Consider the following 27883-nt stretch of genomic DNA (forward strand, 5'->3'; position numbering starts at 1 on the left):
CTTCTAAGTCACATTGGGCACTCAACTGAAACCCCATTTTCTACTATCTGCCTTCCTTATCCTAATTTCCTCACAAAAAGCCTGCACACTTATAAAGTAAGTTTGTGATTAATTTTCAATTCACTTTACCAATGTGGGGCGCCTGAGTGGCTCAGTGGGTTAAGCCGCTGCCTTCGGCTCGGGTCATGATCTCGGAGTCCTGGGATCAAGTCCCGCATCGGGCTCTCTGCTCAGCAGGGAGCCTGCTTCCCTCTCTCTCTCTCTCTGCCTGCCTCTCTGCCTGCTTGTGATTTCTCTCTGTCAAATAAATAAATAAAATCTTAAAAAAAAAAAAAATTCACTTTACCAATGTTTGTCAATTCATTATGATTTAATGACCCTCTCATTGTTTACAGATACATATGCAATGCTTCGTCATCAATCATTGAACATTCTTTGAAATCACTGGGATGGAGAGCCCCTGTTTGGTAAGAGCCACATCATCAACACTAACCCTTTCCGGCCTTACTTCAGAGGATCTGAGAGGACAACGGGGCCATATATACAACCATTCCATTAAGGAATCACCTTTGTAACACTTTTGACAGGAGCCATCCAGCCACAGTTGGTCAGAAACTCAACTGCTCTTTAGGTTTTCGCTTACTGAATGTATAGACGGATCTAACCTTGAGAATGCTCCTCACAGTGGCCTCACAGCTGCTTTAAGTCACTCTTTCACTTTGATTCTAATCTTTGCTCTGGAACAACTCTCAAGAAATCTAAGTGGTTCTTTAAAAAAAGCTTTTCAATCACCCTGAAGTCATATCTTTTCTGCTCAAGTCTTCCCGATTTTTACTCCAGTTTAATCAGACCAAAGCAAAGAGAGATGAGACTCTCAGCTTCCTTGGTCTGGACTTCACCATTAATTTAGCCTAAAACCACTTAGACCAGCCTATCAAGCAATCACTCTATCTATCCATTCATGCATTTAAACAACTTACCTCACCCTGGAAGCTCATGTAGAAGCTAGAATTTGGGACTGTTATTGGATTTCATTATCATTTACTGAGTTCCTACCATGCCTAAGGCATAGGGTGGTCAGATAAAATATAGGACATTCAGTTGAATTTGAGTCAGATAAACAATGAATTTTTTTTTTAGTATAAAAAAGTGTTCATTGTTAATTTAAAATTTAAATTTAACTGTGTGTCTTCTAGTTTTGTTTGCTAACTCTGCCAATCCTTTTAAGACATTAGTTCATTTTACCTTCATAATAATATGGTGAAATTTGGTACAATTTTACTCCCATTTTATAGATGAACAATCTGATGCTAGTAGAGCCCCCCAGTTAGTGACAGGAGAATGGGGATTCAATTTTTTTTTTAAGATTTTATTTATTTATTTGTCATAGAGAGAGCATAAGCAGGCAGAGTGGCAGGCAGAGGCAGAGAGAGAAGCAGGCTCCCTGCTGGACAAGGAGCCCAACGCAGGACTCAATCCCAGGACCTCAGCCGAAGGCAGCGGTTCAACCGACTGAGCCACCCAACCGACTGAGCCACCCAGGCGTCCCAGAGGATTCAATTTTAAGCTGTCTAAAACCACAATGCTTCAACCAGGACAAGGTTTAGTTAGAAATAACTGTTGAACTTCAGAAAAATGCAGATGCTAGGGCCTTTCACAGACCTACTGAATTAGAATCTTCAGTGGAATAGCCCAGGCATTTCTATGTTTGGAGAGAGCTGCAAATAATTCTGCTGTGCAGCTTGGGTAGAGAAGATCACTCTTACTGCTCCCAGATGTTTTCATATGAAGTGTTTTTAAGCTGCTTGAGAAATTAATTTTTTTAACATAAAAGCAACATTTTATATTTATCCATTAGATTATTAGATCTGGTCTATTTTGATACCATTTTAAATTATTTTCAAATCTTAATCCTGGCACTTTTGAAGATTCTTATTTCTGTAGAATAATAGTAATTTTTTAAAAAGATTTTATTTATTTATTTGAGAGAGAGCTAGCAAGAGCACAAGAGGGGGGAGGGTCAGAGCGAGAAGCAGACTCCCCACTGAGCAGAGAGCTGGGACTCCAATCCTGGGATTCCAGGATCATGACCTGAGCCAAAAGCAGTTGCTTAACCAACTGAGCCATCCAGGTGCCCCAGAGTAATAGTCTTTTTTTTTTTTTTTAAAGATTTTATTTATTTGAAAGACAGAAATCACAAGTAGGGAGAGAGGTAGGCAGAGAGAGAGAGAGAGAGAGGAGGAAGCAGGCTCCCTGCCGAGCAGAGAGCCCGATGCGGGGCTCGATCCCAGGACCCTGAGATCATGACCTGAGCTGAAGGCAGAGGTTTAACCCACTGAGCCATCCAGGTGCCCCCCCCCCAGAGTAATAGTCTTAAGCTTCTTTTAGAGTCACATAGATTTTGGGGAATTTGAGGTAAGCTGTAGATTCTTGGGGATCGGGAAAGACATGAACACCCATGCAAGTTGACACACAATCTCAGGGGTTCTGCAACCTGTTGATAGATCTTAAAATCCATGGACCTTCAATTAAGAACCCATTCTTAGAGGATTTTCCACTCTCCACAGCAAAATTTACTAAAAGGGCTATAATATATTATTAAGCATTGCTAATTCTTCCAGTGAACTTCACTAAACTTTGAAAAACAAAACTAGATGCTTTTTCCTTTGTGAAAGTAATTTTAGGAGAAATAAGTAGTCCTATACCCTACTGATAAAAGTATGCATTAAATCTCTTTTCTTTTCTTTTTTTTACTTTTGGCAAAATACACTTCACATAAAATTTACTATCTTATCTGTAGTTGAGTAGTGTTAAGTACATTCACATTGCTGTGTAACCAATCTCCAGAACCCTTCATCTTCCAAAACTAAAACTCTATACCAATTAAACAACAACTCCCCATTCCCACACTTCTAGCCCTGGCAACCACCATTCTACTCTCTGTCTCCATGAATCTGATTCCTCTAGGTAACTCTATAAGTTAAGTCATACAGTATTTGTCTTTTTGCAACTAGCTTATTTCATCTATGTTGTAGTATAGACATTGTCAGAATTTCCATCCTTTTAAAGTTAGGATAATATGCTATTTAATGAATATACCCCATTTTGTTTATCCATTCATCTGTCAACAGACACTTGGGTTGCTTCTGTCTTTTGGCAAGTGTGAGTAATACCACCAGGAGTGTATATATAGACAGTGAAAATTTATACAAAATTTATTGAAGGAAATTTAGCAGTATCAATAAAGTTACTACAGATTGGTGAATGATAAGATATATAAGGATTATAACAGAAGGGTTAAGGGCAGCCTGACTGGCTCAGTCTGTGGAGCATGTGACTCTTGATCTGGGGGTTATGGGTTCTAGCCCCATGGTGGGTGTAGAGATTACTTTTAAAAAATCTTTAAAGAAAAAATGGGGTACCTGGGTGGCTCAGTGGGTTAAGCCACTGCCTTTGGCTCGGGTCTTGATCTCAGGGTCCTGGGATCCAGCCCCACATCGGGCTCTCTGCTCGGCAGGGAGCCTGCTTCCTCCTCTCTCTCTCTGCCTGCCTCTCTGCCTGCTTGTGATCTCTCTCTGTCAAATGAATAAATAATAAAAAAAAATCTTTAAAAAAAATATTTAAAGAAAAATAAGAGGGGGGATGATAAAATTATGGGTAAGCGAGGGGTTAAACATTTAAGTAGGTACATTGTACAGGAAACAAATTCAAAATTTCTATACTGGGTCAGAATTTAGAAGGATTAAAGTCAGATTGGAATATTACTGTGAAAGTGGAAAAATCAATGTCAACTCAAGATTACCATGAGAAATATTTTTCCCAGCTCTGTCATCAAAGTGTGGTTCAGCAGATTTAATGTCCTGGCTACACAGGTCAGGAAACCTAACATGGAATCTAATTTGTAACCTTAGGTGTGTGCCCAGATTTTGATCTTTAATTCTAGCAGCCATTAAAAGTATCTAATCCCACGTCCTATAATAGAGGAAAAATCAAGATAGGATTAATATATCTTAATGCTTTTAGAAAGAAAGGATGTTTGTAAAATGTCAGGGTAATGTCAAAAGGACAATGGAGGCAACCTAAAGAAAAAAAGATGTTTATGGCTAACTGAAATGAGTTTCATCTGTGAAAAGCCATGAGTCTTTAATGATATACAAAAAGGGAAAAGTTACATATATTGTATAAGATAGAAATTGTAACCTAAAAGGGTGAATGCAATAGAATATGCTTAATTTTTTAATAAATAGGGGGATGTTTACATTTATGGAAGTTGTATGGTTTTTTCCCTAATGGAAAATAAAAATTAATAAATTATAGATACATATTTATTGATTCTAAGACAACTTTTGGGTTTTGGATGTTTTTTTTTTTTTTTACATTTTTAACATCTCTAAAATTGTGCTTGGTGCACCTGTGTGGCTCAGCTGGTAAAGCGACTGACTTTGGCTCAGGTCATGATCCCAGGATCCTGGGATCCAGTCCCGCATCGGGCTCCTAAGGAGTCTGCTTGCCCTCTGACCCGCCCCCATGCTCTTTCTCTCTCTCGCTCAAATAATAAAGAAAATCTTTAAAATAAAATAAAATAAAATTGTGCTTCTACTGTGGATAGCTTTTCTAACTGCTGTTAGTAAAGAGTTGGGTGTTCATACTGGTAACAGCTATTCATGATGTTTCACTTTCATGGAGTAATGCATATTGTTGACACTTCACAGGTTGAATTTAACCGTTATTTGAAATGTCTAAAAAAAAAGTATCTTGTGTGATTTTGGCATTTGTCAAAATGAGGTATTGTGTACACAGAAAGTCAATGAACAGAGCAATGAAATGTCCGTTTGATCTTAGCGAGGCCTTCATATTCAGGGGAATGTCAACATACACTCCGTATTTTTGTTCAGTGAGACAACTGAGTCCTTTACGGAAATCAAGAAAGAAAAATACCCACAAATAGATGGAGCTATGTTCTATTTTGTTACTAAGATACATACAAAAAGATTATTACACACCAAGAAATACAACTGAAGGCAGGAAAAATTGCCAAATCCCTTGTAAGAAATAAAAGAATTTCAGTGGTGAGAGGCTAGTTTAACTAATGCCTAAGTCATTCCAGACTATTGTTACGGTATTGTGCGTAGTTTAGTTAGATTTTTCTTTGATAGGGGCACAGGAGTAGTCAGTCAGTTGAGAGTCGAAGAGTCTTGATTTTGGCTCAGGTCATGATCTCAAGGTAATGACACTGAGCCCCACCGTTGGACTCCGTGCTCAGCACAGAGTCTGCTTAAGATTCTCTCTCTTTCTCTCCCTCTTCCCCCCTCCCCCGCTCATACTCTCTCTCTAAATAAACAAAATCTTAAAAAAAAAAAAAGCCTTTTTTCTTTCTTAGAGGTATATAAAATAAAGACACAGCTGACAATCAATAGCATCTTATATTTGACAAAATATGGTATGTATTTTTCTCTATTTGATTAAGAAGGGAAAGGGAAAGTCATAGAACTATGAAGTAGCCAAATAAATGAAAAAAGTAGAAACTCTACGAAAGATAGGAAGAAGTAGGAGACGAGGGTCCAAGGAAGGATAGAAAGAGGATAGATTAGTCACATGCTCTGAAGAAGGAGAAGGCAGTAAAATCTCTATTCCTTGTCTCCATGGAAATGAACTTTCAGGGTTTTTGTTTGTGTGGGTTTATTTTTACAACATTTTATTTATTTATTTATTTAAATAAGCTCCATGCCCAACGTGGGACTTGAACTCACAACCCTCAGATCAAGAATTGCATATTCCACTGACTGAGCCAGCTATGGAGATGAACCTTTAAAGGGTCTATTATTTCTAAGGCCTAGTAAGACTTATCGAGTTTCCCTAGAATGCTACTCAGTACTTAATCAGGACATGATACTGGTTTATATAATGCTAACCAAGCAAACAACAAAAAAATGAATATATTATTTCAGGAAAAGAGACCATCTTGCAAGAAACTAAAATCTATGTGAAAGTGTGGATGTGAAAAGCTTCCTTGGTGTGAGTAAAACCTGAGTATTAAAAAGGAGACTCTCTTACCAAAGAAGACATACAGATGACAAATAATCATAAGAAAAGACGTTCAGAATCATATTTCATTGGGGAATTGCAAATTAAAACTATCAGAAGATCTTACTCCACACCTATTAGAATGGCCCAAATCCAAAAACACTGACAACGTTAAGTATTGGTGAGGGTATGGAGGACAGGAACTCTCACTCATCACTGGGGGAAATGCAAAATGGCACAGCCATTCTGAAAGACAGTTATAGGTTTTTTTTTACAATATTAAACACACTGTCACAATATAGTCCAGAAATGGTGCTCCTTGGTGTTTGTCCAAATGAACTGAGTATGTATGTATACACGAAAACCTGCACACTGATGCTGTAGCAGCTTTGGTTAAAGTTGCCAAAGCTTGGAAGTAACAAAGCTGTCCTTTAGTAGGTGAATGCATAAGCAAACTGTAATACATCCAGACAATAGAATATTACTCAGCATTAAAAAGAACTATCAAACCATAAAAGACAGGGGTGCCAGGGTGGCTCAGTCAGTTGAGCATCTTGATTTCAGCTCAGGGTCGTGAGATAGAGCCCTGCACAGGACTCTGTACTAGGCAAGAAGCCTGCTTAAGATTCTCTCTCTCCTTCTGCCTACCTCCTCGCCAACCCTGCTCCCTTGCTCTCTCTCTAAACAAACAAACAAACAAACAAGAACAACAACAACAAAACCATGAAAGACATTGAGGTGGGGCACCTGAGTGGCTCAGTGAGTTAAGTGTCTGCCTTCAGCTCAGGTCATCATAATCTCAGGACCCTGGGATCAAGCCCTGCGTTTGGCACTCTCCTCGATGGGGAGCCTGCTTCTCCCTCTCCCTCTGCCTGCTGTTCCCCCTGCTTGTGCTCTCTCTCCGTCAAATAAATAAAATCTTTTTTTAAAAAAGAGAGAGAGAGAAAGACATTGAGGAACTTTAAGTGCATGTTATTAAAGGAAGCCAGTCTGAAAAGAATATATACTGTATGATCCCAACTATATGGCATTCTGGGAAAGGCAAAACTGGAAACAGTAAGAAAAGATCAGTGGTTGCCCGGCTTAGGTGGGATGGGAGGATATATAGTCAGAATAGAGAGGATTTTTAGGGCAGTGAAATCTGCTGTATGGTACTATAATGATAGATTCATGCCATTAATTTGTGCAAAGCCACAGAATGTACAATACCAAAAGTAATTACCAAGGTGAACTATGGACTTTAGGTCATAATGATGTGTCAGTGTAGACTCATCAGTTGTAACAAAAGTGCCACACTAGTGGGGGATATTGACAGTGGGGGAGGTTATGCACGTGTGGGGACAGGGAGAATACAGGAATTCTCTGTACTTAGTGCTCAAGTTTGCTATGAAATTGAAATTGCTCTAAAAAATAAAGGGGGCAGAGGGAGGAGAAGTATTCTGATGACAGATGACTTAGGATTGAATAATCTCAGAAAATAAAACTACAAGTTAACTAAATTGATAATTTAGAGTCTCTGACCTGGTCTGAAGCAGTCTATTTTCTTTTCTTTTCTTTCTTTTTTTTTTTTTTTAAGATTTCATTTATTTATTTGACAGAGATCACAAGTAGACAGAGAAGCAGGCAGAGGGCAGGTGGGGAAGCAGGCTCCCTGCTGAGTAGAGAGCCCTATGCCGAGCTCTATCCCTGGACCCTGGGATCATGACCAGAGCCGAAGGCAGAGGCTTAACCCCACTGAGCCACCCAGGCACCCCTGAAGCAGTATATTTTCTTTCTTTCTTAAATTTGTCTCTCAGAAAATTACCAGAAAGGTATAATCCCAGGAAATATGGAAATTAATATTGTTGCAACCTTAGGAAGGTGTAAGAACAAGTATAGAGATAATTTTTAAAAATGTACTGGTGGGCACCTGGCCGGTTCAGTTGGCAGAGCATGTGACTCTTGATCTCAGGATCATGAGTTTGAGACCTGCGTGGAGTACAGAGATTACTTAAATAGTTCAAACTTAAAAATAAAAACATATATATATATACATATATATGTGTGTGTGTGTGTGTCTTTTAAAAAGTAATAATAAAAAAATGTGCTCGCTTCGGCAGCACATATACTAAAAAGTAATAATAAAATGAAAATGAATTGAACTCATGATGTTGTTGCTTTAAAATTATAAGCTTGATTGTCACTGCTATTTAAAACACTTGAAATATTCTAAATAATTCTTTACATTATATTAAATTTGTAATTAAATTTTAAATCCCTGAAGAGAATCAATGTTTAAATGCTTTCAGAAAACCGATTCTCTAGTTTTGTTTATTAGCTATGTAAGCTTAGGGCATGAATGACATTATGGAAGTGGAGAGTGCTCCCGTCCATGCTTCAAAGCCCATAAAACTTCGAGAAGCCCCCAAATAAGTACAGATTAAAAGCCCTAAAAATGCAGATACTCCTGGAACAACATAATCAACTTTGAGAAATTTATTTTAAGGTATTATTTTTTTAAGATTTTATTTATTTATTTGTCATAGAGAAGCAAGAGCAAGCATAGGCAGACAGAGTGGCAGGCAGAGGCAGAGGGAGAAGCAGGCTCCCTGCCAAGCAAGGAGCCCGATGTGGGACTCGATCCCAGGACGCTGGGATCATGACCTGAGCCGAAGGCAGCCGCTTAACCAACTGAGCCACCCAGGCATCCCGATTTTAAGGTATTAATGAAAACGTGAGTTGAAGGTAAAGCTAGAAGGATGTCGATCATAGTGTCGTTAAGTGTAGCAAAAGTAGAAACAACTTAAATGTTCAAAAATGAGGCGTTTGATACTGATAAACATCCAAAAGTTTGCAGTTTATCTTATTAGGGAGGCTGTAAAAAATTAGCTCCTGCTCACAAAATGGTATAGCCCCTCTGCAGGGCAACTTGACAGTGTCTACCAAAGCAACAAAGGCATTTTGACTCAGCAATCCCACTCCTAGGAATTTATCTTAGGAATACACCTGCAATTGCAGGAAATGACATATTATACGTTTATTCTTTGCCCTCTGCATGTAATAGAAAAAGATGAGAAATAACCTTCTTTAGAGGACACTGGTTAAATAAACTATGGTTCATTCACAAAATTTTGTTTTGTGGCTGGAGGAGAGAATGAGGATGCTCTTGCAATACTAATAATGGAAAGGCTCTAGAAATATATTAAGTTAAAAAAAAAGGAGCAGAGCAGTGTAAACAGTGTGTTCTCTTTTGTGTAAAAAAAAGCAGGGGAAATAAGAATGTATATTTGCATTTGGTTTTATTTGCATAAGAAAACACGAGAAGGGGGAAAAAACTAATAAAAGGAGTTACTTATAAGGAAAGTGGTGTAGAATAGGAGTGAGACTTTATAGTGTTTACCTTTTCTATACTGTTTGGATTTTCAATTGCATGAATGTATTTCTTCTTCAAAAAAATAAATTAAAAGTAAAATTGCTAACTAAATTATGATGTGTTGTAGGACAACATACTACGTGATGATTTAAAATGATGGTATAGTGTTTAAATACACAGAGAAGTATTCAAAATACATAATGGGTAAGAAAAGCAGGTTATAAGAAGGTAATATATGATCCTATAATTTGAGGAATTATATTCACTTCTTTAGGATCGCTTCCTAAAAGAATAACTGAGTAAAGTGTTCCTTTTAAAGTCTGTCTGTTGAAGTTCTAACCCCCAGTACCTCAGAATGTGACTGTATGTGGAGACAGTCTTCAAAGAGGTAACTAAGTTAAAATGAGGTCATGAGAGTGGGCCCTCACCCAATATGACTGATGTCCTTATAAGAAGACAACATTTGGACACAAATATGTACAAAAGGAAGCCTATGTGAAGACAGAGAAGATGGCCATCTATAAAGCCAATGAGAAAGGCTTCAGAAGAAACCAACCCTACCTACATACACCTTCATCTTGGACTTCTAATAGAATTATAGGAAAATAAATTTCTGTTGTTTTAAGATATCTGGTCTGTGGGACTTTGTGACAGCAGCCCTAGCAAACTAATACGCTATGATCCACATTCTCAAGATTTTCAGGAGTTTGTAGCCATCAATGATGTACGACAATGTCTGTTTCATGCCTTCTACTAGCTAATTAGGTAAGTAAAAATACGATATCATGCCTTAATTTGCATTTCTTTTCATTTTCTTTGTGTTAAAAAGTTACATTACTGCTCTTCTGAATTTGAATGTCATTCCACTGCCATTATCTGTGAACCAATTGATTAGTCTTAGATGAATGAAGCTGTGCTGGAGTGTGGACACTAAGGTGTGTTTTATAGTGACCCCCACCATGGTCAGTACTGTTTCCTTTATGTGTAATAGTCTCGGTAGGGCTGCTCCACTCTCTCTCCTCTCTCTACCTCCCAGGCCTCAGTATGACTGCTGTTTTTCCAGCTTTTACACCAGTTCTCCCAAAATCCACACCTAGGCAAGTATTCAGGACAGGCAAGACTTTCAAATTGCTGAAATAATTAGAAAATCCCCATAAGGAGCCCATCTAATGGGCTGAGCAACACATCAACAAAGACAATTCCCCCATACAAGAACAAAGCAAAGCCAAGCTTATATTGGAACCATCTAGGGACTAAACTAGATCCCTCACACAGAAGAACTTGCTGGCTAATTAAGTTGGGGCAAGGTTAATTCACCGACAGTGCCATGAAATGTAAAGAGGGAAGCTAGGAAGTGCTAACAGGAAATAGTTTTTCTGACTTACCAGCAGGAGAAAGGAAGCTGCATTTGAACCCAAATGCATCCCAGAGGCTGTTGAGTAACTCACCCAGCACGTATATACAGCTGGACCTACCAGGGAAAGCCAGTGCCAAAGGCACTTCTAAACACAAGTTTATCTCATAAGATCCTTGCGGCGACCTCCTTTGGGCACATGAAAACCTCACTTCTGGTTGATTTTTCTACTTCCTGTCCCATGTTACATTCTTAGAAACCAAAAAGTGCTCTGAAGACAGATGTTCAACAATTCAGAGAATTCAAATCTTACACAATGGCCAGTGCCTGCCACACAGTACATATTGCCACAGAATGTTTCACGCAACAAAAATGTGAAGTATTGTCTTATTGCTCACCTGGCTCACTTTGTGTAACAGATTTTGGTTGTAGGAAGCCTTTTGGTTTTCACCACAAATTATTTCAAACTGTTTGTCATGGTAAATTCACTTCCTCTTCCTTTTTTTTTTTTTTTTGCAGTTAAACTCAATCAAGATGCCACAGTGTGGTTACCCCATATTTTTACATGTCAGAAATATAACATATAAAAATACTTCATTGATGTACATACCAAAGTTTAATTTCACAATACTGTTTTCTGATGAGGGAAACAAAGGCAAAAGAAAAATTAAATTTCCTTACTACTTACAGTCCATTGACAAGTCCTTGAAATGGGCAGAGTAGGGGCACCTGGGTGGCTCAGTGGGTTAAAGCCTCTGCCTTCGGCTCAGGTCATGATCCCAGGGTCCCGGGATCGAGCCCCATATCGGACTCTCTGCTCAGCGGGGAGCCTGCTTCCTCCTTTCTCTCTGCCTGCCTCTCTGCCTCCTTGTGATCTCTGTCTGTCAAATAAATAAATAAAATCTTAAAAAAAAAAAAGAAAGAAATGGGCAGAGTAACCTTCCTCTGGGAGCTCAGCTGCCTCAGTGCTGACACTTTGCTAAGGACAAAAGGCAATCTTAGCCTGACCCCCCAGGATCCTGTGAATCTAGTTTAAACATATAGAAATTCCTCTGGAAACTTCCTTTATCCCTTATCCCCAAGATATGTTAACATTCATCCTCCAAGCTTATGGACCACCAATATACATCTGAAGGGTGTGATGATTAATTTTTTACTAAATGTAATAAATGACCTTTTCCAAATAGTACCTAGGCCCCTCAGGATCCTGGAAACCCTGTTTCCAAAATATGTTGGAGGCTTGTGCTGTCTCACCCAACTTGAAAGTTGATAACCACCACCCCTCAAAACCCCAATGCAGCTCTTTCTGCCTATGGGTCCTGTCCCTATGCTTTAATAAAACCATCTTTTTGTACCAAAGACGTCTCAAGAATTCTTTCTTGGCTGTTGGCTCTGAACCCCAACACTTCTATCATTTTCCACTGACCACTCTTAGTCTACTATTCTAGATCACGAATATATCTGGTAATATAGGAATTAAATGGATCTTCCTTTCCCATTTCCCTTCAGTTTACAGCCTGTCCAGCCAGCCTTGCCAGTTTGGAACTCCAGAAATTGATTAACATCTGTCTAAGTTCAGCCTGGCCAGAGGTTGTGTTTTATCATATGAAAACATTTCTGGTTCCCTACCTGAAAACTCCACTCCTCCTAATGCTGCCTTCTTGCCACTTATGCCCAACATCCCCAAATTTTCTGAGATCTCTTGGGCTGATATTATCTTTAAATCTTGTAATGAGTCCCGACGTTTGAGTTTATCATATCTTCCTTGCCCAGGTAAGTTAATATGTTCCCTCAAGTGAATAAGAGAGATCCTGTTAAGACTTCCCTTATCAACATCAGTGTGGTCTAAGGGAGAGGGATTCAGAACCAGGAAATAGAAGATTTCAATTCCAGCACCAGCTCTTTTTATAACTGGTTACGTGACCTTGGAAAAGCAATTTAAGTCCTCTGTTCTTCTAGCATATAGTTTCCCAACTGTAATAAATTTTATAAATCCATTCTGTCCTCATCACTTTTATCATCAAAGAACATTTATCAAATTTCTTCTTGGTGATGGCCCCTTGCAGGGTGAGGCAGGTAGTCAAGGGCCCTGTTAATCAAGGGCCTAAGGCGGAGCATTCCAGCTTCATATGAGGCTTTATTCAGATGAGCCTCCTTTGAGCATTTGTTCACAAAGTTTTACTGCTTTGGAGGGATAAGAGGAAAAACACACTTTTTTTTTTTAAATGGTCAAATTTACTTAATATTTTAAAAAATCTGTCCTTTATCTTAATATTATACCTAATATTTTATTTTGGTATAAAATCAACTTCTTTTATAAAACTGTGGTCATAGGGCACCTGGGTGGCTCAGTGGGTTAAGCCGCTGCCTTCGGCTCAGGTCATGATCTCAGGGTCCTGGGATCGAGTCCCGCATCGGGCTCTCTGCTCTGCAGGGAGCCTGCTTCCTCCTCTCCCTCTCTCTGCCTGCCTCTCTGTCTGCTTGTGATCTCTGTCTGTCAAATAAATAAATAAAATCTTTAAAAAAAAAAAAAACTGTGGTCATAGTAGGTGCTATTTTCTTTTCTTTTCTTTCTTTCTTTTTTAAGTAGGCTCTATGACGAGCGTGGAGCCCCATGCAGAGCTTCAACTCGTGAACCTGAGATCAAGACCTGATCTGAGATCAAGAGTCAGATGCTTAACCAATGGAGCTACCCAGGTGTCCCAGCAGATGCTACTCTCTAAAATTGTATTCACCAAAACTAAAAAAAAATTTTTCTTTTTAAAAAATGTTTGTCTCCAAAAATTCTGCTAAAAGTTGAATTGTAAGTCCAAGGTCTGGACTGAGCCATAACTCCCTTGAAAAAGGGTTTGCATCCTGCCTCTAGCAGCTGATATTCTCTTCTAGACTCTGTGGTGTGGTTTTAGAACATTCTGAGCTGGTGGTCTCTGGGCAAACTGGGGCCTAGTGTCCACACTGCCTTGTAGTGTCCATGCAGTATGGATAAGTCCTTTAACACTTTTGCATCTCAGGGTACTCATCTATAAAATGGACTCAAGAGAGGTGTTGGGGAGGGGAAATTTTCCTCTTTCCCCTCTTAGTTCTTTTGGCTGGTTGAATAATTAAGATGACAGACTAACAAGAGTAAAACAAATTTAATTACATACTTACCAAGACTCCACACAAACTTGAGAGATTCCAAAGACAGGCAAAATAAGGTAAATAAGTCATCTTGAACTAAGGAGAACTGGGTAGGCGTCCAGGACTTCAAAGGGAAGGAAGACAATTCACAGGAAGATGAAGAAGAGTAAATGTTTGCTAAACAAATGTTTACTGGACTCAGGAACAAGAGGACACAGAAAAGAATTTTAAGAGATTTTGCTAAATACTTCTCTGTCCACCACACCTAGTTCATATTATTCTGTAGCTATGAATGATTTAGAAGCAGGTCCTCTCTCTAAATTCTTTTAGGAAGTAAAGGAAAAGTCAAAGTTTCTTTCTGAGCCTTCTGTTTCTTAAATATAACTAACCTAAAATGAGCCATTTGCCAGAGATATTTCGGGGTGGTAAATTTTGCTTCCCTACAGTGGTCACTTTTATCCTAATGAATGACAATGATTTTCTCCTTGACCTAAATGTATTCTTGCTCTTCTAAACTCTCAAGGTCCTGACCTTGGGCTCCATCCTTGAGCCATTAGTCCAGTTTTAGCAAGAATCCTCTTGGGTCGGGCGCCTGGGTGGCTCAGTGGGTTAAGCCGCTGCCTTCGGCTCGGGTCGTGATCTCAGGGTCCTGGGATCGAGTCCCGCATTGGGCTCTCTGCTCAGCAGGGAGCCTGCTTCCCTCTCTCTCTCTGCCTGCCTCTCCATCTACTTGTGATTTCTCTCTGTCAAATAAATAAATAAAATCTTAAAAAAAAAAAAGAATCCTCTTGGGTCAATTTAGCAGAAAATCCCCCATCCCTAATACCTGATCAAAATCTTCATCCGCCTCCCTCAGTATCTTATCGCTCTGGCCTGCCTTTAGCAAGAATCCTGTTCAGTCAGTCTAACAAGAATCCCATTAGCTTTGATGTTTTCTCTTAGTAATTTCCCATACCCTGATCTCCACTCTGCTTTTTGGCTATAAATCTCCACTTGTCCTTGTATTTAGAGTTGAGCCAGATTTTTCTTCCCCACTGTAAACCCCATTGTAGTAGTCTCCTTGAGCAAAATCTTCCTTTTAATAAGTGTCATGAACAATTTTTTGAAAGATTTATTTATTTGAGAGTCTTTTTTTTTTTTAAGATTTTTATTTATTTATTTGACAGAGATCACAAGTAGGCAAAGAAGCAGGCAGAGAGAGAGAGAAGGAAGCAGGTTCCCTGCCAAGCAGAGAGCCCGATGTGGGACTCGATTCCAGGACCCTGAGATCATGACCTGAGCCAAAGGCAGAGGCTTAACCCACTGAGCCACCCAGGCACTCTTGAGAGAGAGAGTCTTAAGCAGATTCCACACTGAGTTGGAGCCCAGGATGGGGCTCCATCTCAGGACTCTGAGATCACTACCTGAGCTGAAACCAAGAGTTATTTGCTTTACTGACAGCACCACCCAGGTGCCCCAGTAATTCCTTTTTTAACATGGGCATGCCATGTGCATATGCATAGATCTCTGTGCCCCTTCCCTGAACACTAGTTGCAGTATACATCTTCACCGCTTTCACTGCCTTGGTAAGGCATATCTTGATGCCAGGTGAGGTAAATTAATGCCACTTTGACAACAGTGGTCACGCTGGTGTGGACCTCAGAATAACCTCCAGCACTTGTGCATCACAGGTTGCCTGGTCCCACCTAGAGCCTCTGATTCAGTAGGTCTGGGGTATGACTTGAAAATTTGCATTTCTCTTAAATGCAAATGATGGAAATGTTGCTGCTGGTTGTCCTGGAACCACATGGCTGAGAACTGGCAGGAGAAGAGCTTCGAATCCACTACGATATTGTAATCAGCCAATCGTTCAATCATTCACAAACTGCACTCATTTGTATTAAATTACCTTCTACATTTTGGGTTAACTGCTGAGTTAGCAATGTCTCAAGGGTCTTCTAGCTAAAAAAAAATTCTACGATGTTTAAGTGAAGTAAGACAATGAGTTCAACAATGGAAACCTGGTTGCCACTGCAATCATATCCTCTTTCAGTTCTTTCTGGTATTTCCTCCACCCCACCTGCCTGAAGACTCTAACACTCAGTGACACAGGGACCAGGGATGACATACTGTGGTTTCGTTTCCTGCATGAATACAGAACAGAGTAGTCTACTACAAGTCCTGGCAGTTGTGATGAGAATCCTTTATTCACCCCGGGCCTCTAAGGAGATCAGATCTACATTCTGACTTTTTGGGGTCTAAGGGAGGTTATTCCAGCCCTAGCAAATGCTGCAATTTGCTTTTAGGAACGTCCAAGACAGGTACCACAGTTATGCATTGCCCTCAGGTCATTTTAAGTTGAAATCCAAAGGAAACAAAGAAAATTTAAATTACATATAGATATAGACTGTCCTAATACTGATGTAGTTTCTGTGAAAACATTTCAGTCAATTATTCTTCAGAGGCTGACTGCCCAAGAGAAAGAAGAAATGCTTCTCTGGGGGTTTTGGAAGTCTTTTGGCTTTACAGGTCTGCAAGAAGCCAGGAAATGTAACTTAGCAGCATAGGGAAACCCTGCAGTTCAGGGTTTTTAAAAAAATAAATAAATAAATAAAATCTTTAAAAAATAAGAATAATCAATTAATGGTTACTTATTTTTAATTAAAAAGCTAACATGGCATGTATCAAGGTGCTCCATGTGGCAGGCATTATTATAAGGGCTTTCCATATTAATTTATTTAATCCTTACAATGGTCCCATAAGTACGATCATTATATCCATTTTCCAGATAAAGTAACTAAGGCACAAAGAATTAATTAATTTGCCCAAGGTCATATCAGTTAGTAAGAGATAAAAATAGAATTAAAGCCAATCTGGCCTCTAAGTTGTGTTCCCTGTTGCTTTTTTTTTTTTTCTTTTTAACAGAGAACAACAACTTTCTAGATTAATTAAATCCATAATTCAGATGTTTTATTGAACTGTTTGCCAATCAGAATCTGTTATGGGTTGAATTGTGTCCCCCCCTAAAAAGATATGTTGAAGTCTTAACCCCCAATATTACGGAATATGAACTTCTTTCAAAATAGAGTCATTGCAGATGTAATTAGTTACTTCATACTGAAATAGAGTGGGCCCTTAATCCAGTATGACCAGTGTCTTTATAAGAAGGCCATGTGAAGACAGAGACACAGAGATAACACCAAGTGACTACAAAGATGGATATTTGGGATAGGCAGTTGCAAGACAAGGAATGCCAAAGACTGCCAACAAACCATCCAAAGCTAGGAAGAGGCAAGAAAGGATTCTCCTACAGAGTTCAGAGGCAGTAAGTTCTGGCCCCAACACCTTGATTTTAGACATCTAACCTCCAGAACTATGGAGATAATAAACTTTCATTATTTTAGGCCATCCAGTTTGTGGTTACCTTGTTATGGCAATCCTAGGAAACTAATGCAGAGCAGATACATTTTTTCCTCCACTGTCTTCCCCTCTCCCTCCCAAATTTCAACAGGAATGCCCTAGACTAGAAGATCCACTTGGTAGGACAAAAGGCAAAAATCTGAGTTGTTCATTCATTCTGAGCCTGCCTGGCATGATTCCCAGCACATGGTAGGTGCTTAATAAATGTTTGTTGATTGGATAGATGCTTCCACCATTTACTAAAGGCCCACTCTTTGTCACGATTATCTAGAAATGGCGCAAGTCCCAGAAATCAAGAATAGGCAGTTAGTTACATTCCTCCTTTCAAATCCACAGATGACGTGGTAAAAATTAGCCACCGGAATGTCTTCCAACCATCCTTAACACAAGTAAAAATGACTGTTAAGATTTTGCTTCTGGGCCCTCTTGTTCCATTCATCTGGGTATTTTTGAGTAATGCTTCACCCCTTCTCCATTTTCTTGCCCTCCTCCGGTGGAGGTGCTAATTAATGGAGAAAGGCATGAAAAGCAGACGGCAGGAGGGAGAAGTACAGCCCCAAACCTGATCATGAGTGTTTGGATAATTGAGAAGACGTCACTGTCAAACTAGAAAAAGCCCTCTGAACACATTTTAGACATTAGTATCTAATGAAGGCTCATAATAGTACTCTTAACAAGGTTTGCTTAAAGACAAAGAATGAAATGATTTTTCCAAAAGTAAATTTATTAAAGATGGTGAGTGAAAAGAGCAGAAGTATATGTAGTATAGTCTCATTTTTATAAAACAATGATAAAATTCCTGTGTGGGGCCGCCTGGGTCGCTTAGTGGGTTGAGCCTCTGCCTTCAGCTCAGGTCATGATATCAGGGTCCTGGGATTGGGCCCCACATCAGGTTCTCTTCTCAGTGGGGAGCCTGCTTCCCTCCCCACCCCACCTGCCTCTCTGCCTGCTTGTGATCTATTTCTCTCTGTAGAATAAATAAATAAATAAATCTTTAAAAAATTCCTGTGTGTATACGTGTGTATAAAACTGTTTAAGTACTTACTGGGGTATAGTTGTTTCTAGGCATTGCCAATGGATAAAGTTGAGTTTTCTGGTATTAGTTTTAAGAAATAAAGCATCCTAATTTATAAACTTATAAGATATTCACCAACTCACTCCTGCTCCCCTTCCCCAGTAGGCTCTCTGTGAGTACTTATGGATTTCCATTGGTTGAGTCCCACATACTAGACCCCCAAGGAAATAAATGTCATGGTCATCTGTGGTAAATTTTGGCACACACAGTGGGAATAAGACATTAGGTTTTAGGCCAACAAAATCTGGGGTCATTTGCTACAACCACAGAAGCTAACCAACCTGACTCTTACAGTAATTGTGTACAAGGCACTAGGCTAGGTACATTTGCACCTATTTCTATTTAGTCATTTTATTTTATTTTTAAAAACATTTTTTTAGAAAGAGAAAATACATGCACACAAGGTGGTAGGGGCAGAGGGAAAGAAGAGAGGCTTTTTGTTTTTTAAGATGTTATTTATTTACTTGAGAGAAAGCAAGAGTGAGAGAGAGAGCACAGAGGAGGAGAGAGAGCACAGTTGGAGAGGGAGCAGTAGACTCCCTGCTGAACAGAGAGTCCAATGGGGGACCCTATCCCAGAACCCTGAGATACTGACCTGAGCGAAAGGCAGACACTTAACTGACTGAGCCACCCAGGCATCCCAAGAGAGAGAATTTTAAGCAGGCTCCATGCCCAGCACAAAGCATGATGCAGGACTTGATCTCACAACCCTGAAATCATGACCTGTGCCAAAATCAAGAGTTGGTTCCTTAACCGAGCCATCCAGGTGCTCCCAAATAATAATTTTAATAGAAGGAGCAAGAAGTATTAGAAAATTAAAATCTTGTTTGCTTTCACATAAATCGGTGAGCCATCAACAGAGCAGAAGACTATTAGAAATTTAAAACTTGCCAAATTTTCTAAAAGGCATCTGGTACTCAATTCTGATATAATAAGGGCCAGTCTCTCTATGACAGAGGTTAAAACCCCAAGAGAAACAGAGTAACAGGGGTATGTTTTCCATGTAAAAATCACTTCGCTAGAATATGAGGACTCCATGTCACTGTACAGATTTATGAAGAAAACAGAATTCTTAATAGAGCCTCAGGCATCTGCTCCTATCATGGAGGGAAAGCACTTCCAGAAGCAAGTAGACAACATTTGCCTAGAACCTGCTATTATTACACTCTGTGCATATGGTAGCTAAAAACTCATTAGTTCTATAATTCTGGCTGAAGTTGGCAAGCCACCTCCAGAAATATTTCATACAAGCAAAGTGACAGATGGCAATTTCCTTTGTTATAGGATGAGATGGTTAGGGTAGTGGTCACATGCAAGTCATCTAGATAAGGGTGAAACTACTCTTAAGTAAAGTAATTTATCTGCAACTTCTGAGAAGTCAATCTTCATAAAATTGGCCTCATTTTTGTCATCCAAGAATACATTATTGGTCAAACTTACATAATCTCTTTCAAATAGGATTAGAAAATGTATTTCAGTGAACATTGTGAGGTTGATATATAATTATTTTGTAGGAGCAAAAAATCAGAGGGTGGTCATTTGGTTCTTATTTCCCTCCAAAGCTGCAGTTCCTTCTGTAAGCGCTCTTTGTTTTCTTCTCCAGCATACCATCCCCAACCTCCTTTTAGTAAACATGTACTAGACAGTACAATATAATACAGTACTATATAATAATACTTTTGAGGCTCCCTACCAATCTTCCATGTACTTCAGGTAGAGCTGACCCCTACACTTCCATCCCCATACTCTAAGTGATGAATATATGACCCAAATCTGGCCAGTCAGAATACTGCATCTCCTGCCCTCAATATTATTCAGAGATGGACATGTGACCCAACTTGAGCCAGTGAGAGTGTTATTCCAGTTTTGTGCTGGAACTGTTAAGAAAGATATTCCCAGATCTCCTGAGTGGCCCAGTCAGTTAAGCATCAGACTCATGATTCCAGCTCAGGTCATGATCTCATGAATCATGATATTGAACCCCAGGTGGGGATCTGCACTTAGTGGGGAGAGTGCTTGAGATCCTCTCTCTCTTCCTGTGCCACTCCCTCCCCACCCACTCTCTCTCTTTCTCTCAAATAAGTAAATAAATCCTAGAAAAAAAAAAAGAAAAGGAAAGAAAGTGATATTCTCTTTCCAATGGATAGAATGCAAGCCTAAGTTATTTTTGGAATCTTTGCTACCACTTCAGACAATGCAAGCAAACAGAGGAAAGCATAATCAAAAGATTCCTGGCTTCATTTTTGGGTACCCAGGTCCAAATAATCTTAAAGCTACCATACCCTATACTTTTTCATTTACATGAGTCAGTAAATTTCCTTTTTTGTTTTAAGCCAGTTGGATTTTTTTTTTTTATTTGCAACCATAAGAGTTTGACTAATGCACTCACTATCATAGGACAAACAGCCAGAAAAAATATTAGTCTTTCCTGGTCTTATCTCAATAACCCACTGAACCAGTAACACAAAACAAATAAATAAAATTTCAAAAAAAATTCCTTCCTAATATAGTCCATTTTCCCAAAGAATCTCAAAGCATTTACAAGCCTCAGAGAATAATACCCTGGAGTTGTACAAGGCACTCTTGTTAGAAGAGTTAAGAATAATATTGACTTTTTCCTGAGAATAGTCTATGAGCCAAAAACCATACAAGGCATTTTTTACCTTTACCTTACTTAGTATTCACTACTACTTTACTAGATTGGTATTATTATGCCGAATTTACAGATGGGGGAGTTGGGTTCAGAGAGGTTCATTCTTCTCAGGTGACTTACCTTATAAGTGACATCCATTGCATTTAAACTCAAGTCTTTGCAGCCCAAAGCCCATTTTCTTCTAAGCAACATGGCTTGTTTCCTTTCTTATATCCATATTGACATTTTTGTTATACTACCCTCCTGACTAACCCTTCTTCTCCTGAGTTCCTAGCTGTATGGCCCCAAAATAAGCACCTGACCTGGATGAGGTAATTGTATTCACTCACTTCAGAATTTAAATATGGGACACAGGGGTGCCTGAGTGGCTCAGTGGGTTAAAGCCTCTGCCTTTGGCTCAGGTCATGATCCCAGGGTCCTGGATTAGAGCCCCGCAGCAGCGTCGGGCTCTCTGCTCAGCAGGGAGCCTGCTTCCCTCTCTCTCTGACTGCTCTGCCTACTTGTGATCTCTGTCTGTCAAATAAATAAATAAAATCTTTTTAAAAATAATAAATAAATAAATAAATAAATAAATAAATAAGGGACACAAAAAGAAGTTGTACTCAGTGGTAGATTCTTGAGTTGAAACGCATATATGTAACTTATAAATCATACTTTTCTAGCTTAACAAAAACATCATCTTAAATCTTTCAATTTTGCAATGATTTACTCAAATTCTCCTATGTTCTTTCCCAAGATCTCCTCTGTAGGGACTTCCCCCTGAACTGTCCAAGACTTTCAGGGGCTTTCTTCATACAAAAGGATCCACCCTGTCAAACCGCAAAAATCAAGAACTTGAAATCTGATTAGATCACTACTAGCATTAGTCTTGCCCCTGCCACACAGCATCACTCTTCAGTGTTGGTCTTGTGCAGGCGGATGGATGATGCTTGCCTGGCTACAGTAGCCCAGAGTCTCATGCTTGGCCTCCAAGATCAGAGTTTTGCTGACTTGCATTCACATATTCAACACAACGCCGGGAGAGCTGGGTCTCACAGGGAATCCAGTCAATGGGAATATTGTGTTTAGTTCAGGCGACCAACTTAAACTCACCCTTCTCTCTCAGTGCCATCCTTTTGAGAAACTGTGGTGTCCTATTCTACCAGAGAACAGGACCAGTTGGTTGACACTGATACAGGCTACTGAAATTTAATTCTAAGGAAAAGTGGATGGGTGGGTGGAAGTCTCTGCTCCCTTTCCCAGGAAGTCCCTTCCTCAAGAGAAAGGATGCTAATAACCCTGATATTTGCATAACTAAGTTGGGGAGCAGCATTCAAAGGATTCCCTTTACAATAGTGCAACTCTGCTCCTGGATCAGTTACTTTCTTTACCTAAGAACAAAGACACCTCTAAAAACATCTTCTAAAATTGTACCTCACCAGGCATCATGTGCCATCTTGGATCAGAGGCATGATGAGCTATCTAGTAGAGAAAGCTGACTGTTGAGCTGGAGAGCAAGAGGCTTTCTGACTCTGCATACAACTCACTGTTCTGCTGTGCACAAGGCCTAGCTATTCTTGCCTTTCCTTAGGTTCTGCCCAGGTTAGTGAAGTGCCATCTCTGTTTAGTAGTTCATGTTGTAGGCCAAGTTTGTGTTCCAGGAAAATGCAACTTAACAGTACTAAAGACTAATAAAGGGTGATTTTTAAAACAATAATTAATAAGAAAATATACACTCCAGAAGCTCCCCGTCTAACTCTTTATCCATTAACTGCTATCAAACACATCAGCAATTCATTGCTTTGCATGAATAATAGAGAAATAATAAGACTTTATGTAAAATCATTCTTGAAAGAGTTGGTGCTGGGCTTGATGCAAGAATTTTTTTTTAAAGATTTTATTTATTTATTTATTTATTTATTATTTATTTAAATAAACAGAGATCACAAGTAGGCAGAGAGGCAGGCAGAGAGAGAGAGAGGGAAGCAGGCTCCCTGCTGAGCAGAGAGCCTGATGCGGAACTCGATTCCAGGACCCCGAGATCATGACCTGAGCTGAAGGCAGCGGCTTAAACCACTGAGCCACCCAGGCGCCCGATGCAAGAATTTTTTAATTATCCTCTGGAGAACACCAGAATCGAGGACTATTAAAACATTTTGGTCAAATGGCTAGAATTAGGCAAAAGAGAAGTGGAGCAGAGGACTGACTTTATTCTCCACTATCAAGTCTGCATGTATCTGTGGACCCCAAAGCTGCTGGGAAGCATGAAGGAGCATTTTATCATAGGCTTGACGGGCCTCTCTTTCCTAATTATACAGCATTTGTACACACTTTTAAATTATGAGGTATTTGAACGATATAGCAAAATACAGTGGTTGGTGCGCTGAGCTCCACAGCTCCCACACCACCACCACCATGATGTGAACCTTCCAGGAGGACCACTTGCTGGAACACAGATATGTGGAATCTGCAAATATCTGAGTGAAATATCCAGCCGGGTTCCAGGGGTTGTGGAAACAAGTCTCAGGCTCTCAGAAGGTTGACACAAACAGAAGTTATCTGATTCGATCTGACATCACGGTGCCTAGGTTCATGTGGATTGTTAGGAAAAGGATCCAGCTTCCTGCTGAAAAGGAAATCTTCCTGTTGGTGGGTAAGACAGTTCCACAGTTCAGCCTAACTACAGGACAGCTTTATGAGAAAGGAATAAGATGAAGACGGATTTTTGTGTGTGGCCTGCAGTGGAGAGAACATTTCTGGCTTCTGAGGGCCAATGCTGGGCTAGGTACACTTTTGTGGCTTATGTGTCTTTTGAATAGCTGGGAAATTTCAGTTACCAGACCTCTTCACAGAGACCTAGTAGTGCATTTGGAACTGGATTTATTTCTTGATATATTGGAAGGTATTGTTTCCTCAGATTAGTAAATTATCATACAGAGTTTTATTTTGAGTTTTCCTTTTTGTGCCCTGTCCTCACAGCTGTACTCCAAGGGAACTTGTTCCTTTGAGGATCTTTTTTTTTTTTTAAAGATTTTATTTATTTATTTGACAGACAGAGATCACAGGTAGACAGAGAGGCAGGCAGAGAGAAAGAGGAGGAAGCAGGCTCCCTGCTGAGCAGAGAGTCAGATGTGGGGCTCGATCCCAGAACCCTGGGATCATGACCTGAGCCGAAGGCAGAGGCTTTAACCCACTGAGCCACCCAGGCGCCCCTGAGGATCATATTTAATGAAGATATTTCCATATCAAAGTGAGGTAGTGATGTAGAAAAGACGTTAAGGTTCAAAGTCAACAGCCAAGAAAGAATTCTTTAGACGTCTTTGGTGCAGAAAGGTGGTTTTATTCAAGCACAGGGACAGGACCCGTGGTCAAAAAGAGCAGCACTGGGGTCATGAGAAGTGGTCCATTATATACTTTCAAGTTGGGTGGAGGTTAGGAATGGCGTTAAGTCTTTAAGGAATTTTGGAAGCAAAGTTTCCAGTACCTTGAGGGGGCTAGTTATTGTTGGGAAAATGTCATTTATTACTATCTAATAAAACCTTAGTCATGAGACCCTTCAGATGTATATCGGTGGGCCATGTGCTCAGGGGTTGATTGCCAACACATAACTTGGGGGGTTTAGAGATAAAGAAGTTTCCAAAGGAGTTTTTATATGTTAAAGTGGACTTATAGAATCCTGGGGACCAGGCTAGGGTTGTCTTTTGCCCTTAGCAAAATATTAACATTGAGGCAGTTGAATCCTTAGAGAAATGTCACTCTGCCTGTCTCAAGGACATGTTAATGGGCTGTAGGTAAGTAAGGAAATTTAATAATTTCTCTTCTGCTTTTGTTTCCCACATCAGGTAGATGGGGTATTAAAGTGAAAGAGAAGGGGATAATGCATTTCTTCTGGATAAAGTTTGAAGTGTTAAAGATGGCTAAGTATTAAAAGCACCCAAATTAAATACTTAGCAATCAGAACACTTTCTTCACTAGATTTTGCCAACTGCCAATCATGTTGGACTGAGCTACTCTTTTTCTCTTTCTGAAACTATTAAGGTAAATAATTAACAATAAAACTTCCTCTTATAAAGACAAAGGAAGAAAAGGAAGGAATTAAGGAAGGAAGGGAAGAAGGAAGGAAGATAGATAGATACAGAGAATAATACCCAATAAGCTTCCAAGCTTTGACATATTTTAACTTCTTGCACTATTGTATTAGTTTCCTAGGGCTGCCATAACACTTACCACAAACTTGATGGCTTAAAACAACAAAAATTTATTCTCTCAAAGTTCTAGATGCCAGAAGTACAAAATGGAAGATCTCACCACGGTTGATTCCTTCTGGAGTCTTTGAAGAAGAATATTTTCCATCTCTCTCTTCTAGCTTCTGCTGTCTGCAGGCAAACCAAGACACTATGTACCTTTTCACCTCCTCTCCTCTTCAGAAAGATACTTGTCATTGGCTTTAGGATTCACCCTGATTCAGGATGATTTCACCTCTAGATCCTTAACTTAATTACATATGCAAAGATCCTTTTTCCAAATAGGGTGATATTCATAGGCTTTTGATCGAACATATTCTTTTGGAAGCCACCATTCAACCCAGTACCACTATTGACTTTAACCCTTTCAAACAAAATGGTGTAGTATCATTGAAATTCCCTCCCCAACCCCTTCTATCTACTTGCTTCAGCCCCGGATATAACAACTATCCTAAATTTCACTGCCATGTATACTCTAGTACTTTTACTACCTTTGTAGCCACAAAGAACATGCAGTTGTTTATATACACATATAATGTGTTTGGAAAAAATTGGCATGTTATCTTTTCAATAGTATTTTTATATGAAACTCATAATTGTGTAATTCAAGTCTTCTAGAGGTTTACTGATTTTTTTTTTGACTGATCTTATCAGTTTTGGATAGACATATTAAAATCTTCCACTATGATTTCAGATTTGCAAAATTTTCTTATGATCCTGTTATTTTTGCTTTTTTTTTATTTTGGCTTGGTTATTAGGCATGTATAAAGATAGCAGTTATTTTCTCTTAGTGCTTTTAAAACATTAATTCTTTTTGCCTCCGACCTCTATTTTGTAGTCTATCAATTGTTGATCCAGTATTGGCAATCTGTCTTTCCTTTCTGTTTATTTTTTAAGATGTTTCTCCTTGTACTTAACATTCTGCTATTTTGTCATGATGTTTCTAAGTAAATTCCTACTTGGAAATCTTATAGAGTCCCACAGCTGCAAAGATGTTGCTACTTAACACCCATACACTAGGACCAATATCCTGGTTTGGTCTTACCCTGAGCTATTGGCAACTTCTGGATTTTACTACTCTGGCTTTGAGCTTTTGCTTCATTTCCAGAATTAATTGTTTTTTTCCCCACACTTTTTTCTTTATTCATTTCTTCCATTAAAGAAGGATTTAGTAGGGGTGCCTGGGTGGCTCAGCCAAACATCTGCCTTTGACTCAGTCATAATCCCAGGGTCCTAGGATCAAGCCCCAAGTCAGGCTTCCTGCTCAGCCAGGAGCCTGCTTCTCTCTCTTTTCCCTGCTCCTGCTCTTTCTCAATATCTCTATCACTATCTCTATCTCTGCTTCTCCAATTAATAGATAAAACCTTAAAAAAAAAAAGAGAGAGAGAGAGAGACATATTTAGTAGGGGCACCTGGGTGGCTCAGTCAGTTAAGCACCTGATTCTTGGTCTCAGCTCAGGTCATGATCTCAGGGTCATGAGATCAAGCCCTGCATCCCGTTCTGTGCTCAGTGGGGAGTCTGCTTGAGATTCTTTATCCTTTCCTCTCTCTTCCGCTCTGCTCCTTCAAACTGAAGCTCATGCTCTCTCTCTCTCTAAAATAAATAAATAATAAACAAATAAATAAAATCTTTTAAAAATGATTTAGTAATATTTTCCCCAGCACTTGTTTATGTTTACAGTGGGAAGAGGTGCTTTGTCAACTCTGCTGTCTATACTGAGGAATAAGAAGGGTCTGGAATTCTCTTTACTCTTCTGTGAGATCATGAAGAAGCAATGAAGAGTCAGCTGCTTTCCACTGAGAACTTGGCATTGAGAATCAAGAAATAATATTCTTTCACACAAAATCCCTGCATGACTTAATATCACTGTAATTTAAAAATGTGACAACGTGTAGATAAAAATGTATAAATGTGAGAGATGCTATTGTGAGAGGACATACTATTCACACTTTATAGAGAAAGAACTGAGACTCAGAAGTTAAATAACTTGTGACGCATGGCTGGCTCAGTTGGTGGAACATGTGACTCTTGATCTTGGGGTTGTAAGTTTGAACCCCACATTGGGTACAAAGATTACTTAAAAATAAAATCTTAATTAAAAAAAAAAAAAAAAAAAAAAAGACTGGTTCCTGGGTGGCTCAGTCAATTAAGCATCTGACTCTTGAACTCAGCTCAGGTCTTCATCTCATTCATCCCAGTGAATTCAATCTCTGCACTGGGCTCTATGCTAAATGTGAAGCCTACTTAAAAAAAAAAAAGAAGAAAAAGAAGAAGAAGAAGAGGAAGAGGAAGAATAAGAAGAAGGAGAAGAAGAAAAGAAAGAAAGAAGTTAAGTAATTTGTCCAAAGTTACAAGGACTGTAAGTGAAAAAACTGAGATCTTAAGCTATGATTATGAGACCAAAGCACAGTCTTTCCTTACTATGTTGCTTTCTAGGAAAATGTAATCTTTATATAAGAAGAGACATATTTAAAAGGTAAAAACTAAAGAATCAGACCATATTTAAGGGCTAAAGTGTATAGAACAGAAAAAACTATAAAAGGAAGATATCAAGGTGGTGTATAAATATCTCTATTCTTTTTGAGAAAAATGAAATAGCTCCATGCCAGTTGAATGCATTCCTCACAGATAGAATTACCTGTTGAGTACAGTTTTGGAAGAGCTCACCAGATGGCATTCCAA

At 39.2% G+C, this 27883-nt stretch overlaps 1 pseudogene; it reads left to right on the forward strand.

Moving 5' to 3' along the window:
• The first annotated feature begins 23371 nt into the window (after nucleotides 1-23371).
• Nucleotides 23372-23723, forward strand: LOC122901832 (annotated as a pseudogene).
• The last annotated feature ends 4160 nt before the right edge of the window (nucleotides 23724-27883 follow it).

This window comes from Neovison vison, chromosome 3 (genome assembly GCF_020171115.1).
Source record: "Neovison vison isolate M4711 chromosome 3, ASM_NN_V1, whole genome shotgun sequence".
Classification (NCBI taxonomy): domain Eukaryota; kingdom Metazoa; phylum Chordata; class Mammalia; order Carnivora; family Mustelidae; genus Neogale; species Neogale vison.